This window comes from Botryllus schlosseri, chromosome 3 (assembly GCF_051294905.1).
Source record: "Botryllus schlosseri isolate E-star chromosome 3, Bs_hap1, whole genome shotgun sequence".
Classification (NCBI taxonomy): domain Eukaryota; kingdom Metazoa; phylum Chordata; class Ascidiacea; order Stolidobranchia; family Styelidae; genus Botryllus; species Botryllus schlosseri.
Genome location: NC_137238.1, coordinates 28,188,042 through 28,199,981, shown reverse-complemented (window position 1 = coordinate 28,199,981; position 11,940 = coordinate 28,188,042). Strand labels below are relative to the sequence as shown.

General features: G+C 36.2%; 1 non-coding gene across 1 annotated transcript; it reads right to left on the bottom strand.

Annotated features, from left to right (window-relative positions):
* Positions 1-9,307: 9,307 nt before the first annotated feature.
* Trnal-uaa (transfer RNA leucine (anticodon UAA)) lies at positions 9,308-9,390 on the bottom strand. The gene has a single exon. It is a non-coding gene; the product is annotated as a tRNA-Leu (tRNA).
* Between the last annotated feature and the right edge of the window lie 2,550 nt (positions 9,391-11,940).

Here is an 11,940-nt window from a genome sequence, read left to right as displayed (position 1 = left end):
CAAAAACAAAACGATGGTCAATGCTTGAGAGAGCAAATTTGCTATTTTTCATTGCCATAAGTCATTCTCAATCGCGAAAACGCTTCGTCGCATGAACACGACTCTAATGGACATAACGAAATGAAAATTTTGTCAAGTAGATCGTTTTCGGTATGCTAAATTTGATGTTGTTCCATACCGAATAGCACTCGTCAAGGTTATACAAGCATAACCCTAAACTACTCTTTACTTCAAAAAATATAAAGTTAATGAAGTAAGCAGGTTTGTATGAGAACTCGTTAAATAGAACTAAAAGTAGTCTAGAAACATAACTACTTATCAAGTAGAAGTTTTTAAAGTATTAACGCAGTTCTATAGCAACTTTTACCTAAATCTGTCTTCGGTAGAGTGTAAATATACATAGTCAGCTTTAATAACAGAATTACCATGCTAATATGTGACTCCCCACCTTGAAACTTGATACGTAGTTGTAGGACATTGTGATGATGCGGCATACCAAATTTCCTCACGCATTTCATAATGGAACAACTTTAAAACTAACGCGGCTCTACATCGACTTTTTGCCTACAGCTGTTTTGCGGGGGGCGTATAGCACGTACCTATACATAGTCAACTTTAATAACGGAATTACCGTGCTTAACATTGAATCCCAACTCTAAACTTGATACGTAGTTGTGGGACATTATGGCAATGCACCATGCTAAATTTCATCACATATCCAATGATGGAACACCTTTAAAACTAACGCAGTCGAATACCGACTTTTACGCATATCTGTTTTGCGTGAACATAGCATATACCTAAACATAGTCAATTTTAATAGCAGAATTGCCGTGTTAAACATTGAATTCTCATCGTGAAAGTTGGTACGCGGTTATAGGAGACTATAACAATGCGCCATACCAAATCCCATCACACATTTCATGATGGAACAACTTTAAAACTAACGCGGCTCTACATCGACTTTTTGCGTACATCTGTTTTGTGGGAGCTTGTTTTGCGGGGGCGTATAGTACGTACCCATACATAGCAAACTTTAATAACGGAATTACTGTAAAATGAATACTAATTTTAATAAAAAATAAGAAAAAAAGAGCGAAAAATTACATTTTATTCCGGAACACAACAAGAAAAATCGTATGAATTTGTAAACTACTTATTCATGACATAATATTAATTCTACTTGTACACTTTTTCACATTTTATAACACTTTTAGTAGTACTTAAGAGTTTCAGTTTTAAATAAAATTCAGAATATAAACTAATCGAAAAATTCGGTAATCAATTTCGCGTAGGCTATGCATACAAATGAGGAACGTTACATCAACGCGTGTTAACTACTTGTATTATGTAGCTTGTAATTCATGCAAGTAAGTCGAACAAATTCGTCGCTTGAAAACGACTCTAATGGACATAAAGAAATGAAAATTTTGTAAAGTAGATATTTTTCGGTATGCTAAATTCGGCTACGCGGTGCTAGTCTTCTTGGCCGCATGAAATAGGATGTTTTAGCTTCAACCTCAACGCATTACCACACCGAATTTAAATATAGGCGATAAATAATATACAGTATAGCTCCAATTTTAATGAAAAAATAAAAATAAAAAAGCGCGAAAAATTGCGTTTATCCTGGAACGCACCAAGAAAAACCGTATGAATTTGTAAAGTAGTTAGAAAACTACACCATTCCGCTACATTAAAGACTTTGACAATCCGGATTTTGTATGGTGTATACTAATTTTACATTGCGGAGTATTCATTATTATGTAGCTTGTAACTCAGGCAAGTAAGTCGGACAAATTCGTCGCATGAACACGACTCTAATGGACATAACGAAATGAAAATTTTGTCAAGCAGATCTTTTTCAGTATGCTAATTTTGATATTGTTCCATACCGAATAGCACTCGTCAAGGTTATACGAGCATACCCCTGGTTTCAACACTTTTACAACGATTCTTCTTGCTTCCTATAACATCCCACTTGAAGCCCTCGTTATTAGACTATGATCTCAGCCTGAGCCATGTCTTGAAGCCTACGGTAGTCTGCAAATTGTTTCGATTTATTCTGCTCGTTTTAATTTAAGGAAGCCCATTTCACTCAATGTATCGATGCCTACGGTACTCTACAAAATTTTCTGATTAATTCCCCTATGTTAATTTACCATAAGAAAGACAAATTGACTCCCAAAGTCCGAAATACTTGTTCGCTTGAGCTAGGCCGCAGCGCCTGGAGTGGAATTTTATAGTTCTTGTAAAAAGTTATTTGTACACAATACATGTTTAAGGTAAGTCCTACGCATTCATGATTTCGTCCGAGTTTGTATTTTAGTAGTATATACCAATTTAGGATACCGCGTTTGTAACTTGTGCAAGTACAGGAATATCATAGTTCTTGAACCGTGCTCAATGCTTAATAGACCATTTTTGCTATTTTTCATCGCCATAAGTCATTCTGGACCGCGTAAACACATTGTACGATATAGATGAAACTTATGCAAATCCCCGGAACGCAACAAGAAAAAATCGTATGAATTTGTAAACTACTTATTCATGACATAATAATAATTCTACTGGTATACTTTTTCACATTTTATAACACTTTAAGTAGTACTTAACAGTTTCAGTTTTAAATAAAATACAGAATATAAACTAATCGAAAAATTCGGTAACCAATTTCGCGTAGGCTATGCATACAAATGAGGAAAGTTACATCAACGCGTGTTAACTAGTTGTGTCGAGTTATCGAATGATTTTTTCCTTACATCAAAACAACTAGAATGTGTAACTACATTAAAAACGTATCTAAATGAGCTCCAGGGCATTGTGATTATGCAGCATACCAAATTGCATCACACATTTACACTTCATGATGGAATAACTGTAAAACTAACCCAGTTCTATAGCAACTTTTGCCTACATCTGTTTTCGGTAGCGTGTACATGTACATATACATAGTCAGCTTTAATAACAGAATTACCATGCTAATATGTGACTCCTCCCCTTTAAACTTGGTACGTAGTTGTAGGACATTGTGATTATGCAGCATACGAAATTTTCTTACGCGTTTCATAATGGAACAACTTTAAAACTAACGCGGCTCTACATCGACATTTTGCGTACATCTGTTTTGTGGGGGCGTATAGTACGTACCCATACATAACCAACTTTAATAACGGAATTACCATGCTTAACATTGAATCCCAACTCTAAACTTGATACGTAGTTGTAGGACATTATGGCAATGCACCATGCTAGATTTCATCACACATCTAAGGATGGAACACCTTTGAAACTATCGCAGTCGAATACCGACTTTTACGCATATCTGTTTTTCGTGAACACAGCCTATACCAATACATAGTCAATTTTAATACCAGAATTAGTATGCTAAACATTAAATTCTCACCTTGAACGTTGGTACGCAGTTGTAGGACATAATAAGAATGCACCATACCAAATTTCGTCAGACATTTCATGATGTAACACCTTTAAAACCAATGCAGTTCTATACAGACTTTTGGCTAAGTCTGTTTTTCCGTAGCGTAGCACGTACCTATGCATAGTCAACTTTATTAACGGAATTACCATGTTAATATTCGACTTCCAACCTTGAAACTCGCTACAGCGTTGTAAGACATTATGACAATGCACCATGTCAAATTTTGTTACGCATTTCATGATTGAACAGCTTTAAAACTAATCCATGCAGTTCCATGCCGACTTTTGCGGGGGGCGTAGCACGTACCTATGCATACTCAACTTTAATAACGGAATTACCGAGCTTAACATTGAATGCGCAACTTGAAGATTGGTTCACAGGTGTAGGACATTATGGCAATGGAACATACCACTGCGCTAACTTTCAGAATTGTTAAGTATAGTACTCGCACTTTGTGAGAATACCCAAGTAGCTTTTTTGCCTACATGCACCAAATACTCTCAAGTCCTTATGATATTGGAGTACATCAACTTCATGATAGCTAGAGTATTGAACAGAAATAGACCTAGAGTACTAACGTTTTACTTACTCGGAAATGACTACTTCTACCTTATTTTAAAGGATACCTCGTTCGAAGCGAAATTTATGTGGTTTTGGATAATATCCAAGATGTAGGCTCACTTTGAAGGGTACTTCCTAAAACTCAAATATTGCGCAAAAGTACAAAAGTAACTAATATAGATGGTTATTTTTGTAGAATACTTACCCTCTACTCAAGAGGTTTTTCAGGTGGAACTACCTACTTTTAGGACTGTGTATGTCAAAGTAGTTTGAGCTTACGTTTATATCACCTGGACAAGTGACATTATCACACATGAAAATGATATTATCGCGTAATACCAGAAGTTAACACACGTTAATGTGTTTCGGAATTCACTAGAAATTGGTTACTAAGAGAAGTATATCCTTGTGTACACAATAGCGGAGAGAATATTTAAAACGTAGTAAGCAGGCCGATGGGTATTCATTGAGTTGTATAAGCATAAAAAACATTCCCGCGCGCTCCTAAACCCAACCCTGCCTAACCCTACCACCTAATCCTAAGACGCGCGCGGGAATGTTTTTTATGCTTATACAACTCAATGAATACCCATCGGCCTGCTTACTACGTTTTAAATATTCTCTCCGCTATTGTGTACACAAGGATATACTTCTCTTAGTAACCAATTTCTAGTGAATTCCGAAACACATTAACGTGTGTTAACTTCTGGTATTACGCGATAATATCATTTTCATGTGTGATAATGTCACTTGTCCAGGTGATATAAACGTAAGCTCAAACTACTTTGACATACACAGTCCTAAAAGTAGGTAGTTCCACCTGAAAAACCTCTTGAGTAGAGGGTAAGTATTCTACAAAAATAACCATCTATATTAGTTACTTTTGTACTTTTGCGCAATATTTGAGTTTTAGGAAGTACCCTTCAAAGTGAGCCTACATCTTGGATATTATCCAAAACCACATAAATTTCGCTTCGAACGAGGTATCCTTTAAAATAAGGTAGAAGTAGTCATTTCCGAGTAAGTAAAACGTTAGTACTCTAGGTCTATTTCTGTTCAATACTCTAGCTATCATGAAGTTGATGTACTCCAATATCATAAGGACTTGAGAGTATTTGGTGCATGTAGGCAAAAAAGCTACTTGGGTATTCTCACAAAGTGCGAGTACTATACTTAACAATTCTGAAAGTTAGCGCAGTGGTATGTTCCATTGCCATAATGTCCTACACCTGTGAACCAATCTTCAAGTTGCGCATTCAATGTTAAGCTCGGTAATTCCGTTATTAAAGTTGAGTATGCATAGGTACGTGCTACGCCCCCCGCAAAAGTCGGCATGGAACTGCATGGATTAGTTTTAAAGCTGTTCAATCATGAAATGCGTAACAAAATTTGACATGGTGCATTGTCATAATGTCTTACAACGGTGTAGCGAGTTTCAAGGTTGGAAGTCGAATATTAACATGGTAATTCCGTTAATAAAGTTGACTATGCATAGGTACGTGCTACGCTACGGAAAAACAGACTTAGCCAAAAGTCTGTATAGAACTGCATTGGTTTTAAAGGTGTTACATCATGAAATGTCTGACGAAATTTGGTATGGTGCATTCTTATTATGTCCTACAACTGCGTACCAACGTTCAAGGTGAGAATTTAATGTTTAGCATACTAATTCTGGTATTAAAATTGACTATGTATTGGTATAGGCTGTGTTCACGAAAAACAGATATGCGTAAAAGTCGGTATTCGACTGCGATAGTTTCAAAGGTGTTCCATCCTTAGATGTGTGATGAAATCTAGCATGGTGCATTGCCATAATGTCCTACAACTACGTATCAAGTTTAGAGTTGGGATTCAATGTTAAGCATGGTAATTCCGTTATTAAAGTTGGTTATGTATGGGTACGTACTATACGCCCCCACAAAACAGATGTACGCAAAATGTCGATGTAGAGCCGCGTTAGTTTTAAAGTTGTTCCATTATGAAACGCGTAAGAAAATTTCGTATGCTGCATAATCACAATGTCCTACAACTACGTACCAAGTTTAAAGGGGAGGAGTCACATATTAGCATGGTAATTCTGTTATTAAAGCTGACTATGTATATGTACATGTACACGCTACCGAAAACAGATGTAGGCAAAAGTTGCTATAGAACTGGGTTAGTTTTACAGTTATTCCATCATGAAGTGTAAATGTGTGATGCAATTTGGTATGCTGCATAATCACAATGCCCTGGAGCTCATTTAGATACGTTTTTAATGTAGTTACACATTCTAGTTGTTTTGATGTAAGGAAAAAATCATTCGATAACTCGACACAACTAGTTAACACGCGTTGATGTAACTTTCCTCATTTGTATGCATAGCCTACGCGAAATTGGTTACCGAATTTTTCGATTAGTTTATATTCTGTATTTTATTTAAAACTGAAACTGTTAAGTACTACTTAAAGTGTTATAAAATGTGAAAAAGTATACCAGTAGAATTATTATTATGTCATGAATAAGTAGTTTACAAATTCATACGATTTTTTCTTGTTGCGTTCCGGGGATTTGCATAAGTTTCATCTATATCGTACAATGTGTTTACGCGGTCCAGAATGACTTATGGCGATGAAAAATAGCAAAAATGGTCTATTAAGCATTGAGCACGGTTCAAGAACTATGATATTCCTGTACTTGCACAAGTTACAAACGCGGTATCCTAAATTGGTATATACTACTAAAATACAAACTCGGACGAAATCATGAATGCGTAGGACTTACCTTAAACATGTATTGTGTACAAATAACTTTTTACAAGAACTATAAAATTCCACTCCAGGCGCTGCGGCCTAGCTCAAGCGAACAAGTATTTCGGACTTTGGGAGTCAATTTGTCTTTCTTATGGTAAATTAACATAGGGGAATTAATCAGAAAATTTTGTAGAGTACCGTAGGCATCGATACATTGAGTGAAATGGGCTTCCTTAAATTAAAACGAGCAGAATAAATCGAAACAATTTGCAGACTACCGTAGGCTTCAAGACATGGCTCAGGCTGAGATCATAGTCTAATAACGAGGGCTTCAAGTGGGATGTTATAGGAAGCAAGAAGAATCGTTGTAAAAGTGTTGAAACCAGGGGTATGCTCGTATAACCTTGACGAGTGCTATTCGGTATGGAACAATATCAAAATTAGCATACTGAAAAAGATCTGCTTGACAAAATTTTCATTTCGTTATGTCCATTAGAGTCGTGTTCATGCGACGAATTTGTCCGACTTACTTGCCTGAGTTACAAGCTACATAATAATGAATACTCCGCAATGTAAAATTAGTATACACCATACAAAATCCGGATTGTCAAAGTCTTTAATGTAGCGGAATGGTGTAGTTTTCTAACTACTTTACAAATTCATACGGTTTTTCTTGGTGCGTTCCAGGATAAACGCAATTTTTCGCGCTTTTTTATTTTTATTTTTTCATTAAAATTGGAGCTATACTGTATATTATTTATCGCCTATATTTAAATTCGGTGTGGTAATGCGTTGAGGTTGAAGCTAAAACATCCTATTTCATGCGGCCAAGAAGACTAGCACCGCGTAGCCGAATTTAGCATACCGAAAAATATCTACTTTACAAAATTTTCATTTCTTTATGTCCATTAGAGTCGTTTTCAAGCGACGAATTTGTTCGACTTACTTGCATGAATTACAAGCTACATAATACAAGTAGTTAACACGCGTTGATGTAACGTTCCTCATTTGTATGCATAGCCTACGCGAAATTGATTACCGAATTTTTCGATTAGTTTATATTCTGAATTTTATTTAAAACTGAAACTCTTAAGTACTACTAAAAGTGTTATAAAATGTGAAAAAGTGTACAAGTAGAATTAATATTATGTCATGAATAAGTAGTTTACAAATTCATACGATTTTTCTTGTTGTGTTCCGGAATAAAATGTAATTTTTCGCTCTTTTTTTCTTATTTTTTATTAAAATTAGTATTCATTTTACAGTAATTCCGTTATTAAAGTTTGCTATGTATGGGTACGTACTATACGCCCCCGCAAAACAAGCTCCCACAAAACAGATGTACGCAAAAAGTCGATGTAGAGCCGCGTTAGTTTTAAAGTTGTTCCATCATGAAATGTGTGATGGGATTTGGTATGGCGCATTGTTATAGTCTCCTATAACCGCGTACCAACTTTCACGATGAGAATTCAATGTTTAACACGGCAATTCTGCTATTAAAATTGACTATGTTTAGGTATATGCTATGTTCACGCAAAACAGATATGCGTAAAAGTCGGTATTCGACTGCGTTAGTTTTAAAGGTGTTCCATCATTGGATATGTGATGAAATTTAGCATGGTGCATTGCCATAATGTCCCACAACTACGTATCAAGTTTAGAGTTGGGATTCAATGTTAAGCACGGTAATTCCGTTATTAAAGTTGACTATGTATAGGTACGTGCTATACGCCCCCCGCAAAACAGCTGTAGGCAAAAAGTCGATGTAGAGCCGCGTTAGTTTTAAAGTTGTTCCATTATGAAATGCGTGAGGAAATTTGGTATGCCGCATCATCACAATGTCCTACAACTACGTATCAAGTTTCAAGGTGGGGAGTCACATATTAGCATGGTAATTCTGTTATTAAAGCTGACTATGTATATTTACACTCTACCGAAGACAGATTTAGGTAAAAGTTGCTATAGAACTGCGTTAATACTTTAAAAACTTCTACTTGATAAGTAGTTATGTTTCTAGACTACTTTTAGTTCTATTTAACGAGTTCTCATACAAACCTGCTTACTTCATTAACTTTATATTTTTTGAAGTAAAGAGTAGTTTAGGGTTATGCTTGTATAACCTTGACGAGTGCTATTCGGTATGGAACAACATCAAATTTAGCATACCGAAAACGATCTACTTGACAAAATTTTCATTTCGTTATGTCCATTAGAGTCGTGTTCATGCGACGAAGCGTTTTCGCGATTGAGAATGACTTATGGCAATGAAAAATAGCAAATTTGCTCTCTCAAGCATTGACCATCGTTTTGTTTTTGAAAGATGTCGCGATGTGGGTATAATATTTTCTAAAACTCAAACTAGGACGAAATCATGAATGTGTGGGACTTATGATAAACATATATTGTGCGCATACAAATTTGTTACAAGAACTATGATATTACTGTATTTGCACGAATTACAAATGCGCTATCGTAAATTAGTATATGCTACACAATTTCGCGGTCCAGAATGACTTATGGCCATGAAAAAATAGCGAAAAATTTGAATCCAAAAAATCCTGATCCCCATAAGACGTACTGAGTGTGGGGTTCGAACCCACGTGAACACCCGTTCATTGAAGCTTAAGTTCAACGCCTTAACCACTCGGCCAACCCAGTTCCATTGTAACGATATCTGAGAAACGTTTTAAATTAGGGTAGAAGTAACTATTTCAAAGTAAGTTTCATGAAGTCTCGATACGCTATACTTGACTCTAAAAATATTAATCCCCATGAAAAGTACTGAGTGTGGGGTTCGTTTTTATTTTTTATTTTTTAATAAAATTACAACTCTAAACTTGATACGTAGTTGTAGAGCCTTATGGCAATGCACCATATTAAATTTCATCACACATCTAATGATGGAACACCTTTGAAACTATCGCAGTCGATTACCGACTTTTACGCATATCTGATTTTCGTGAACATAGCATATACCCATACATAGTCAATTTCAATAACAGAATTAGCATGCTAAACATTAAATTCTCACCTTGAACGTTAGTACACAGTTGTAGGACATAATAACAATGCACCATACCGAATTTCGTCAGACATTTCATGATGTAACACCTTTAAAACCAAAGCAGTTCGATACAGACTTTTGTTGCACCATGCTAAATTTCATCACACATCTAATGAAGGAACACCTTTGAAACTAACGCAGTCGAATACCGACTTTTACGCATATCTGTTTTGCGTGAACATAGCATATACCTATACATAGTCAATTTCAATAGCAGAATTATCGTGTTAAACATTTAGTTTTTTCGTTTCTATATGCTTTAAAAGACTCATTTAGACCTCGAACCTACGTGAACACTTGTTCATTTGAACTTAAGTCCAACGCCAAAAGCTCTACTTTACAAAATTTTCGGAGTACCGACTTTTTTGGGTAAATTCTGTGATGCGCTTAATTACTAACTATGAAAGCAAGCAGTGTTTGGGGTATTTGATCAACATGGAAATTCGTCCACTTTGCTTTTAGGTTATGCTGAAAACATGAGTTACTTAACAACATTTCGACTCATAAGTGTGGATAATTTAAAGTACATAGTATTAAAGTCATTAATGCATCGATCGCATACCGAAAAACAGATTTACGCAAAAGTCTGTAGAGAACTGCGTTAGTTTTAAAGGTGTTACATCATGAAATGTCTGATGAAGTTTGGTATGGTGTATTTTCATAATGTCCTACGACTGCGTACCAAGTTTCAGACTGGGGATTTGATTATTAGCATGGTAATTCCGTTATTAAAATTGACTATGTTTAGGTATACGCTATGTTCATGCAAAACAGATATGCGTAAAAGTCGGTATTCGACTGCGTTAGTTTTGAAGGTGCTCCATCATTAGATGTGTGATGAAATTTCTTTAAATCAGGGCTATCTCAATGCTGTTGAGTAAATTTACGGCTTCAGAACGCGCAAATTGTCGCTTGCGTGAGCTGGACTAACTTTTTACGTAGTTCGAAATCGCTACTTTTATACATTAATTCAAAGTATTTGTCAGTCATCGCAGCACCGCTCATATTGCGCACCATCTATTTATTTCACGGATAACAAATATACTCCTGCTTTTATCAGAGGATACTTTCCTAGGGTTTGCCTACTAACAGTAACTTAGTTTATATTAATGAAAAATATAGTGATTGAAAATCGATCACTGGATTATAGTTTACAGAAAACTCCACAATTCTATGTGACGCCCTTGCATGCCAAAAACCTTCGAACTATTCGCCACCTCATAAACACTTGAGTAGGCCTACATTTGATGCGTGTGGGGAAAACCTAGGTAAATTTTCATATGCATTTAGTTTCCAGCTCTGAAAGCAAGCTTGGTCTATGATCAATAGCAACTTCTGCGTAAACTCCGTTCTATTTCACTTCATACCTACACAATGTAGATAGTCTATTCGAATAATTCGATGTATAATTGAACTTTCTCTGCATGATCATTAGGGCTTCTATTTTTTGTTGCAGGGCAACTTTGTTGTAGTCGAAAGCGGTATTATCTAGCAACAAGGTTTAAATGACTCGCCTCCGGCAATTATTGACCGTATTACCCGTATTCTCGTCATGCAAAAATTATGCATGTATTAGTATGAAGCTCGGATGCAGCAAAGTGTCTGAGACTACCTGTAAAATGGTGCGAAGCAGCGACTCTAATTTCCCGGCTTATAGCAAACAACGGGCTTCATAATTGTGCGGGGGATCCCATTGTTGAATTTGAATTGATCAGCGTGTCGCTGTACATGATGCACTATATCGAAAGCATTATTGCTGGTTGAATATTGTCGAATGGTTGTCTATAATGTTAGTTGCATACAAGAATCTCGGAGATCTAAGCTCAAGATTTACGTACTCATGCTTGATTTGTTTCCATAGCCTCGACCTTGGGAATCGCTTGTATGCGTCCAAAGAAAAATAAGTCGTGAAATGTGGAAACTGTAGAAACCGTTAGGAATCGCGTACCTGCCGCGAAAAGTTTGTTTAATTGTAACGCCGAGAATTGTGCGCCTACGGCTAGTCCGTTGGCGTTTAGCGCTGATTAAATTATCCTTATACTCGACATGCAAAGTAAATTTGCAGGTATTGGAATGAATTCAGTTGTAGTGTGCGTTCATATTAGGTCATGGTTCGAACCTAGAACCTAGAGCAAGATAGTTGG